This window comes from Salmo salar, chromosome 02 (assembly GCF_965601325.2).
Source record: "Salmo salar chromosome 02, fSalSal1, whole genome shotgun sequence".
In the NCBI taxonomy this organism is placed as follows: Eukaryota; Metazoa; Chordata; class Actinopteri; order Salmoniformes; family Salmonidae; genus Salmo; species Salmo salar.
Window position 1 is genome coordinate 95,294,547 of NC_138292.1, and position 10,776 is coordinate 95,305,322.

Consider the following 10,776-nt stretch of genomic DNA (forward strand, 5'->3'; position numbering starts at 1 on the left):
CTCAGCAGACAGTATCTGCTGTAAAAACAGTACTCTTTGTGTAGAGACCAGGGTCTGGCCCTGGGGTCATCTCTCCCTGGTACCATATAGAACAGAAACATTAACTCATGCTCTGGAATGTGGTCTCTTTAGGTTTTATCACCCAAAAGACATTGTAAATCTCCTGTCAGTGTTTTATCCCAGAGGCCCATCCTCAGTAGAACACACAGACAGAATAGTTCTAAGAACTCTCTATTCTGTTAATGAAACAAACCATTTGATGCAATAAATGTATTATAACATAATGTTGCAATTTTGCTCTCAGTGTCCACTGAAAGTTGACTAGTAACAACAACTGGGACATAAAAGACACCCACCATGAGACCCACTAAATCTGCCCAAGAAGAGACAAATAAAAGAAAAACCCACAACAAACTTAAAGACAGGAAGTAAACCAAAAAGGTGGAGCAACTAAAGGTGTTGACTCTCCACATGTATCAAGACAACTGGAGCACTGGGCCAGACACGCTTAAATAGAACCTGGAGCAGCTCAGGTGAAACACCTTCCCACTAACGAGATGGACAAGCCAGCACAGGTGTAACACATACTGACTAACGAGGTGACACTAATCAGTGCGTCCTACGTGCTAACGAGCCAGACGTGCTAACGGGCTAAACATGCTAACGAGCTATACGTGCTAAAGTCCAACCTCAAAACATTAATGGAAAAACCAAAGCCTGTAACACCTTCCCCCTTAAGACAACAAATATATCCTATATTTTTGTTGGACAAGTTTGCTCACCACCAACAGAAAACAACTTCCATTTCACATTATAATCAACTACAATGCTTCACCTTCACAAATATAAACATGGGGTCTACTGGCTGTCAACAATTAAATACAAGAAAAAAAACACGTATTACTAAATAATAATATACAATCGTATTATTTTTTCATTTTATTCTTTATAGAATCCTAAAACTCACTAGCTTCTAGAACTCTCGTCCACTTTTCATTTATTTAATGAACAAATTCTTATCGACAATGACGGTCTCGTAACAGCAACTACTTCTTTTCAAAGACATTTTGCTAGATGGGATAGCCCCAATGTCAAAACACAGTTTTCAATAACAAATACGCAAAAACAGTTTGTGATATATTGAAAAACTAAACATAAAATGTGCTATATACACAAACATCTGGCACAATAATCATATTACTTGTATTTTTTTGACAAGTAGCAATAAATCACTGATATAGTCAGGGGGGAAATCAGGTTGTACTGTTGTTGAAACTAACACAAATAAAAAAACACATGGAAATGGGAGATATATTTTACCTCACTGGTTAGAGGACAACCTGCAGAAGACAGTCAGCTATATTTTGGAATGATGCATTTAAATTTAGGGGTCGCTAAACAAAGGAATGCAACACTTATTTGTCATCACTCATCGATATCACGATGAAATCAATTGTGTGAGAGGAGGGAGATGAGATTGCACGTCCTTTTAAAACTAACAGCTCAAAAACCACACGGAATCTGGGAATAATGTGTACATCACTGGTTAGAGGACAATTTGTAGAAAACAGCTCGCTACATTTTGAAGCGTTGCATTTTGATTCCAGTGGGTCGCCAACGTAGTAAGTGTAACAGAACTCTTTTTTTGTTACTCACTTTTTGTTAAATCACATAAATAGTACTCTTCCATTTCAGAGCCTGGATTTACCCCCTGAGGCTAATATCCATATCATGTTGAAATCAATAGAACAGGGGACAAACGTTTAGGGTTCTACATTGTGACATCATTAAAATACTCCTACTACAATGTTTAAACATTCTACATTGTGACATTAATTCATTGATATCATGAAATAACTCCATGTATTTCCTGATGTTTAATCAGAGATCTTTTACTAGAGTATCTCTTCCTACATTGATTACAGCTATAAGGTTTCTCTCCTGTGTGTGTTCTTTGGTGTCTAGTCAGATGGTCAGATCTAGTAAATCTCTTCCCACATTCATCACAGCTATACGGTTTCTTTCCTGTGTGTATTCTCTGGTGTAAAGTCAGATGGTCAGATCTAGTAAAACTCTTCCCACATTGATCACAGCTATAAGGTTTCTCTCCTGTGTGTGTTTTCTGGTGGTATATCAGGCTGCTTAGCAGAGTAAAACTCTTCCCACATTGATTACAGCCAAAAGATTTCTCTCCTGTGTGTGTTCTCTGGTGTAGAGTCAGGCCGCCAGGTGAAGCAAAACTCTTCCCACATTGATCACAACTGTAAGTTCTCTCTCTTGTGTGTGTTCTCTGGTGTGATATCAGGCTGGTTGACAGAGGAAAACTCTTCCCACAGTCAGAGCAGAAGTAAGGTTTCTCTTTTGTGTGATTTCTCAGGTGTATTTTGAGTTCTGATGAAGATTTAAACAATTTCCCACAATCAGAGCAGCAGTGAGAATGATCACTTGTGTGAATTCTCCGGTGTAGTTTAATGCCTAATGAGGTGCATCTTTTCCCACAGTCAAAGCAGCGGTGAGATCTTATCCCTGTGGTTCTCCGCTGGCGTTTCTTGAGGTGTTCTGATGTGGAGAGATTCTTCTCTGCCCTGTCAGCATCATGAGGTTGTTGAGGCTCCCCAGAGGATCCACGATAGTCACGTCTCTCTCCTGTGTGAACAACAAAGTCAAACAGATGGTTAATGGCCCACAACAGCAAAAATCCTCTGTAAAAGGTGATGCCAACAGCGTAGCCATGATGTTGTACAACAATTGACGTCTGTAATGAATGTAATGATTACTTGACATTTGTCTTAAAATGAGCAAGAATAGTCATATTTTGTCTTGTTTTCACATTAGTAGTAACATCGATGATTGTAGGCTAGAAATAAGTTATTCATGTTGTTGAAACTCTAAGCAGTGTGCCAGACAACTTTTGGTCTCCAATATAGGCCCCTTTCTATGTTTGCTAAAATTGCGGCACGAGGGTGATGCACATGCAATTTGGTTGTAGAAACTCCTCCCCACTAATGAGGAAACCGATAGTTATGGATGTAGTATATCTGCCTGGAGCCAAAATGGTGAGAAAAGATTTTAGTTTTTCACAATGTTTTCTGAATGTGAATGGGGTTAAACTCAGGGGAGTAACCTCCATTACCAGGTTGCTTATGAGTGCATTTCACACTACTTTGGATTATAATTGTAAGGCTCGTTTGAATGTCCTGCTTAATATGTTTGTGTTATTGTTGCAAATCAACCACTTTATACTTAAAAAACACTTCAACCAGTAAAATGCTCTTTGGCTTTTCCATCAGCCTGACAATGAGGGTTTGTACACTGCTTGTTTGCCAAATTGGCCCATAACGTCACCTAACAACAAATATAGGAAAATAGCTCTGTGTGTTGTACAATAGCCTATCCATCAAGGAACAGTTCTCTACACATTATGACCAAAGTAGGAATGTTGGATCCAACGTGGAGCACGGCATAACTGTCTTTACCAGAGTAATGAATGAAGAAGCACTTTGGTTGTTGTTGCATGTCGTGATGTTTGTCATGTGACTGTCATTCAGAAAATGATTTCCTGTATCAGCTGATGATAGTTGAACATGTGACTGGAACTAAACAGCTACAGTATTAAGAATTATGTGTAAATATTGAAGAACCACATTAATGACAGTATCCATTTGGGTGTTGTCAATAAAGTTACTATATATATATATATATATATATATATATATATATATATATATATATATATATATATATATATATATATATATATATTTTACCTTTATTTAACCAGGTAGGCCAGTTAAGAACAAGTTCTCATTTACAACTGCAACCTGGCCAAGATAAAGCAAAGCAGTGCGACAAAAACAACAGATGATGATGTACAAGTAGAAAGACTAGTGTGCAAAAGAGCAGAAAAAGTAAATAAAAACATGGGGATGAGGTAGGCAGTTGGATGGGCTATTTACAGATGGGCTGTGTACAGCTGCAGCGATCGGTAAGCTGCTCAGATAGCTGATGCTTAAAGTTAGTGAGGGAGATATATGTCTCCAACTTCAGCGATTGTTGCAATTCGTTCCAGTCATTGGCAGCAGACAACTGGAGGGAAAGGCAGCCAAAGGAGGTGTTGGCTTTGGGGATGATCAGTGAGATATACCTCCTGGAGCGCGTGCTACGGGTGGGTGTTGCTATGGTGACCAGTGAGCTGAGTTAAGGCGGAGCTTTACCTAGCAAAGACTTATAGATGACCTGGAGCCAGCGGGTTTGGCGACGAATATGTAGCGAGGGCCAGCCGACAAGAGCATACAGGTCGCAGTGGTGGGTGGTATATGGGGCTTTAGTGACAAAACGGATGGCACTGTGATAGACTGCATCCAGTTTGCGGAGTAGAGTGTTGGAGGCTATTTTGTAAATGACATCGCCGAAGTTAAGGATCGGTAGGATAGTCAGTTTTACGAGGGTATGTTTGGCAGCGTGAGTGAAGGAGGCTTTGTTGCGAAATAGGAAGCCGGTTCTAGATTTATTTTGGATTGGAGATGCTTAATATTTTAATATTAGTCTGGAAGGAGAGTTTATAGTCTAACCAGACACCTAGGTATTGTAGCTGTCCACATATTCTAAGTCAGAACCGTCCAGAGGAGTGATGCTAGTCGGGCGGGTGTAGGCAGCGATCGGTTGTTGATTGATCGGTTGTTCTTTTTGGCTGATGAGTCTGCCGATAAGAATACGGTGATTGACAGAGTCGAAAGCCTTGGCCAGGTCGATGAAGACGGCTGCACAGTACTGTCTTTTATCGCTGGTGGTTATGATGTCATTTAGTACCTTGAGCGTGGCTGAGGTGCACCCGTGACCAGCTCGGAAACTGGATTGCACAGCGGAGAAGGTTTACGGTGGGATTCAAAATGATCAGTGATCTGTTTGTTAACTTGACTTTCGAAGACTTTAGAATGGCAGGGCAGGATGGATATAGGTCTGTAACAGTTTGGGTCTAGAGTGTCACCTCCTTTGAAGAGGGGGATGACCACGGAAGCGTTCCAATCTTTAGGAATCTCAGACGATACGAAAGAGGTTGAACAGACTAGTAATAGGGGTTGCCACAATGGCAGCGGATAATTATAGAAAGAGAGGGTCCAGATTGTCAAGACCAGCTGATTTGTACGGGTCCAGGTTTTGCAACTCTTTCAGAACATCAGCTATCTGGATTTGGGTGAAGGAGAAGATGGGGAGGCTTAGGGAAGTAGCTGTGGGGAGCTGTTGGCCGGGGTTGGGGTAGCCAGGAGGAAGCATGCCCAGCCGTAGAGAAATGCTTATTGAAATTCTCGATTATCGTGGAGTTATCGGTGGTGACAGTGTTTCCTAGCCTCAGTGCAGTGGGCAGCTGGGATGAGGTGCTCTTAGTCTCCATGGACTTTACAGTGTCCCAAAACTTTTTGGAGTTAGAGCTACGGGATGCAAATTTCTGTTTGAAAAAGCTAGCCTTTGGTTTCCTAACTGACTGTGTGTATTGGTTCCTGACTTCTCTGAAAAGTTGCATATCGCGGGGACTATTCGATGCTAGTGCAGTACGCCATAGGATGTTTTTGTGCTGGTCGAGGGCAGTCAGGTCTGGAGTGAACCAAGTGCTATATCTGTCCTTAGTTATACATTTTTTGAAAGGGGCATGCTTATTTAAGGTGGTGAGGAAATTACTTTTAAAGAACAACCAGGCATCCTCTACTGACTGGATGAGGTAAAAATCCTTCCAGGAGACCAGGGCCAGGTCGATTAGAAAGGCCTGCTTGCAGAAGTGTTTTAGGGAGCGTTTGACGGTGATGAGGGGTGGTCGTTTGACCGCGGACCCATAACGGATGCAGGCAACGATCGCTGAGATCCTGATTGAAAACAGCAGAGGTGTATTTGGAGGGCAAGTTGGTCAGGATAATATCTATGAGGGTGCCCATGTTTAGGGATTTAGGGTTGTACCTGATGGGTTCCTTGATAATTTGTGTGAGATTGAGGGCATCTAGCTTGGATTGTAGGACGGCCGGGGTGTTAAGCATATCCCAGGTTAGGTCACCTAATAGAACCAAATCTGAAGATAGATAGGGGGCAATCAATTCACATATGGTGTCCAGGGCACAGTTGGGAGCTGAGGGGGGTCTATAACAGGCGGCAACAGTGAGAGACTTATTTCTGGAGAGATTCATTTTTAAAATTAGAAGCTCGAACTGTTTGGGTATGGACTTGGGAAGTATGACAGAACTTTGCAGGACATCTCTGCAGTAGATTTTCTGGTTTCCTTCCTAAGCCAGGATTCAGACACAGCCAGGACATCACACAGGGCCTGGGTTAACCTCCACATCACCCGAGGAACAGAGGAGTAGGATGAGGGTACGGGTAAAGGCTATCAGAATTGGTTGAATAGTGCATTGGGAACAGAGAATAAAAGGAGCAGATTTCTGGGCGTGGTAGGATAGATTCAAGGCATAATGTACAGACAGGGGTATGGTAGGGTGCGGGTACAGTGGAGATAAACCTAGGCATTGAGTGACGATAAGAGAGGTTGCATCTCCGGAGGCACCGGTTATGCTAGGTGAGGTCACCGCATGTGTGGGAGGTGGGACAAAAGAGTTCTCTGAGGCATGTTGAGTGGGACTAGGGGCTCTGCAGTAAAATAAAACAATGATAACTACCCTAAGAAACAGTATACAAGGAATATTTACAGTTGAGAGACATAAAGCGAGGCATAAAGCAATCACAGGTGTTGATTGGGATAGCTAGCTAAGACAACAACGGGTAAGACAACAACAGTTAATCAGCTAAGACAATAACAGGTAAAATGGCGATGAATGGGCAGAGAGGGTCAGTTAACTACATACGGGGCCTGAGTTCGAGGCTGTGGCCAACAGACAAACAAAATGGAGACCCGTGATTAATGAAAAATCCAGCAGGCATCAGCTATGTAGCCAAGTGATCATAGGGTCCAGTGACCAGGAATATATGAAACAGGGAAGCAGTTAGGTAGTCGTTACTACACTAGCTGGGAGATGCGCCTGGCTCGAGGCTAACTGGTGCTAGCTTCGGGACAAGGGCATCACCGACATCCTGCAAAGGCCAGTTGAGGGCACATCGGACGGAATTACGTCAGCAGACCAGTCGTGATGGATCGGCGGGGCTCCGTGTCGACAAAGGGTCCAGGCCAATTGGCAAAAGAGGTATTGTAGCTGGAGTAATTTTGTTTGCTAGCCGGGAGATGCACCTGGCTCGAGGCTAACTGGTGCTAGCTTCAGGACAAGAGCGTTAGCCACTATAGCCACTCCGGTGCAAAGGTCCAGAGCTTACGGCAGGAATCCGGTGATGTAGTGGCTTCTATTCGTCTTAGTGAATAGTCTGGGAGGCATCAGCTGTGTAGCTGAGTGATCATAGGGTCCACTGAGCAGGCCGGGAGATGGGCCTGGCTCAAGGCTAGCTTCGAAGCTGGGTCACTCGGTAGCAGCTAGCTAGCTGCGATTATCCGGTGTAATGGTCCAGAGCTTACGGCAGGAATACGGTGATGTAGTGGAGAAAAACAGTCCGATATGCTCAGGATTGATATCGCGCTGTGCAGACTGGCAGGTATTATCCAGGCTAAAAGCCGCTGGTGTCTGAGCCAAAGGTAAAGGCAGCTAGCAGTGGCTAACAATGACTAAATAGCTGGTAGCTAATTAGCTGGTTAGGTTCTGATGGAGGTTCTAGCTATAAGGTCTAAAAAATAGCAGATCCGTATCACATTGGGTGAGGCGGATTGCTGGAAGGTAAATTTAATTTAAACATGGAAAAAGAGATTGAAATATTTTGCAATATATACAAAAAAAGACGACAACAAAACAACATTTACAACAACAATCACGTCATACTGCTACGCCATCTTGGATTAAAAGATGACTCAGTTAAAAAACATTGGATACAGCAAACTCTGAAATGATTTAGTATTTCTGTGTCCACAAACTGTTTTTCCAGCGTAACATAAGGAGCCACTAAATGATACGTAGGTCGAGTGCATTTTCATTCACCCGTCGCTGGAAGCCCCGCCTTCTACAGGTGATGAGCGTGAGGCTCGGATTTATTCCTTAAATTTAATACCGCTCTTCATCGACCCAGGAAGGGGTGGGGCCAAACAGGTGTTGCACCTCGTTTCCCTCCTTCAGGGAACAGTAATTATAGTGTTAGGTTCTAATTTTTCAGAGTAAATAACTCACGGACACTAGAGAAGCTTAACCAAGTTTAATTCTTCCCAAAGGGTCGTTACAACTGTAATTCAGACAAAAACATGTTCTCACCATCACAAGTATATATTCCCCACTTTGTACACTCCTTCTCTCCAATCCTTACATCTTCTGGTTCAACAGGAAGAGGGTAACAGGATACTAAACCCTTATTACTCCCTTCAGGGGATCTGACCTGACCTCAACCCCTCCCTCGCCTAATCCACAGATGTCCATCCGCTTCCCCTAAAGCAATCCTGTGATCTCCTCCCGTCCACCCAGCACATTCCACAGCCACTCTGTCTTTCTACAGATCTCACTCCTTTATATACTCTGTGTCTGATCTATCATGTCTTTAATATGTTCAAAGTTTAGAATCCAACAATAGTCATAAAGTTATACTCCCTTTTAGTCGGTCAACTTCGGTACTATGGGACAATACAATCATTCTCAATGCCGACCCAAACGGATACTAAATGAAACGGCCCCTGGCAGACCACCCAGACCTTACCCCGCAAGATGTGCCAGTTTTGTCAATTAATTGTCTTTTGTTTGAAACACTCCTGTCAATGTTGAGTAAGTACGCACACCTAATTACGCATATAGAAGTAGGACTAGTCTTCCTGGCCTGTGTGCAAATGTAGGCCTATAAAATGTGCCCATTTGGGGATGTCTGATAGTATTTCTGATTGTCTTAACCTCTCTAGGGTAGGTGGCACCAAATCGTCCCACCTACGTAACAGCCAGTGGAATCCTGTGGTGCGTTATTCAAATACCTTAGAAATGCTATTACTTCAATTTCTCAAACATATGACTATTTTACAGCATTTTAAAGACAAGACTCTCGTTAATCTAACCACACTGTCCGATTTCAAAAAGGCTTTACAACGAAAGCAAAACATTAGATTATGTCAGCAGAGTACCCAGCCAGAAATAATCAGACACCCATTTTTCAAGCTAGCATATAATGTCACAAAAACCCAGAAGACAGCTAAATGCAGCACTAACCTTTGATGATCTTCATCAGATGACACACCTAGGACATTATGTTATACAATACATGCATGTTTTGTTCAATGAAGTTCATATTTATATCAAAAACCAGCTTTTTACATTAGCATGTGACGTTCAGAACTAGCATACCCACCGCAAACTTCCGGCAAACTTTACTAACAATTTACTAAATTACTCACGATAAACGTTCACAAAAGCATAACAATTATTTTAAGAATTATAGATACAGAACTCCTCTATGCACTCGATATGTCCGATTTTAAAATAGCTTTTTGGTGAAAACACATTTTGCAATATTCTAAGTAGATAGCCCGGCATCACAGGGCTAGCTATTTAGACACCCAGCAAGTTTAGCCTTCACCAAACTCCGATTTACTATTAGAAAAGTTTGATTACCTTTCCTGTTCTTCGTCAGAATGCACTCCCAGGTCTTCTACTTCAATAACAAATGTTGGTTTGGTCCCAAATAATCCCTAGTTATGTTCAAACAGCGGCGTTTTGTTCTTGCGTTCAAGACACTATCCGAATGGTAAATAAGGGTTAAGAGCATGGCGCATTTCGTGACAAAAGATTTCCAAAAATTTCATTACCGTACTTTGAAGCATGTCAACCGCTGTTTAAAATCAATTTTTATGCCATTTTTCTCGTAAAAAAGCGATAATATTCCGACCGGGAATCTGCAAATAGGTAAACAGACCAAAGAAAATAAAGCATGGGGTCGACTCGGGCACGCGCCTAAGTCCATTGTCCTCTGATCGGCCACTTGTCAAAAGCGATAATGTGTTTCAGCCAGAGGCTGCCTCGACATTGTTCAGATTTTTCCCGGGCTCTGAGAGCCTATGGGAGCCGTAGGAAGTGTCACGTTACAGCAAAGATCCTCAGTCTTCAATAAACAGAGGCAAGAAGAACAACACCTTGTCAGACAGGCCACTTCCTGCATGAAATCTTCTCAGGTTTTTGCCTGCCATATGAGTTCTGTTATACTCAAAGACACCATTCAAACAGTTTTAGAAACTTTAGGGTGTTTTCTATCCAAAGCCAATAATTATATGCATATTCTAGTTACTGGGCAGGAGTAGTAACCAGATTAAATCGGGTACGTTTTTTATCCGGCCGTGTAAATACTGCCCCCTAGCCCTAACAGGTTAATGCACCACCACTAATGAGTTGTGGAGGTTCTCAAAGCAAATGTTTCTTCACCTCAAACAGCAAGTGCACCTCAGCCACGCTCAAGGTCCTAAACGATATCTTAACCGCCATTGATAAGAAACAATACTGTGCAGCCGTATTAATTGACCTGGCCAAGGCTTTCGACTCTGTCAATCACCACATCCTCATCGGCAGACTCAATAGCCTTGGTTTCTCAAATGATTGCCTCGCCTGGTTCACCAACTACTTCTCTGATAGAGTTCAGTGTGTCAAATCGGAGGGCCTGTTGTCCGGACCTCTGGCAGTCCCTATGGGGGTGCCACAGGGTTCAATTCTTTGGCCGACTCTCTTCTCTGTATACATCAATGATGTCGCTCTTGCTGCTGGTGAGTCTCTGATCCAC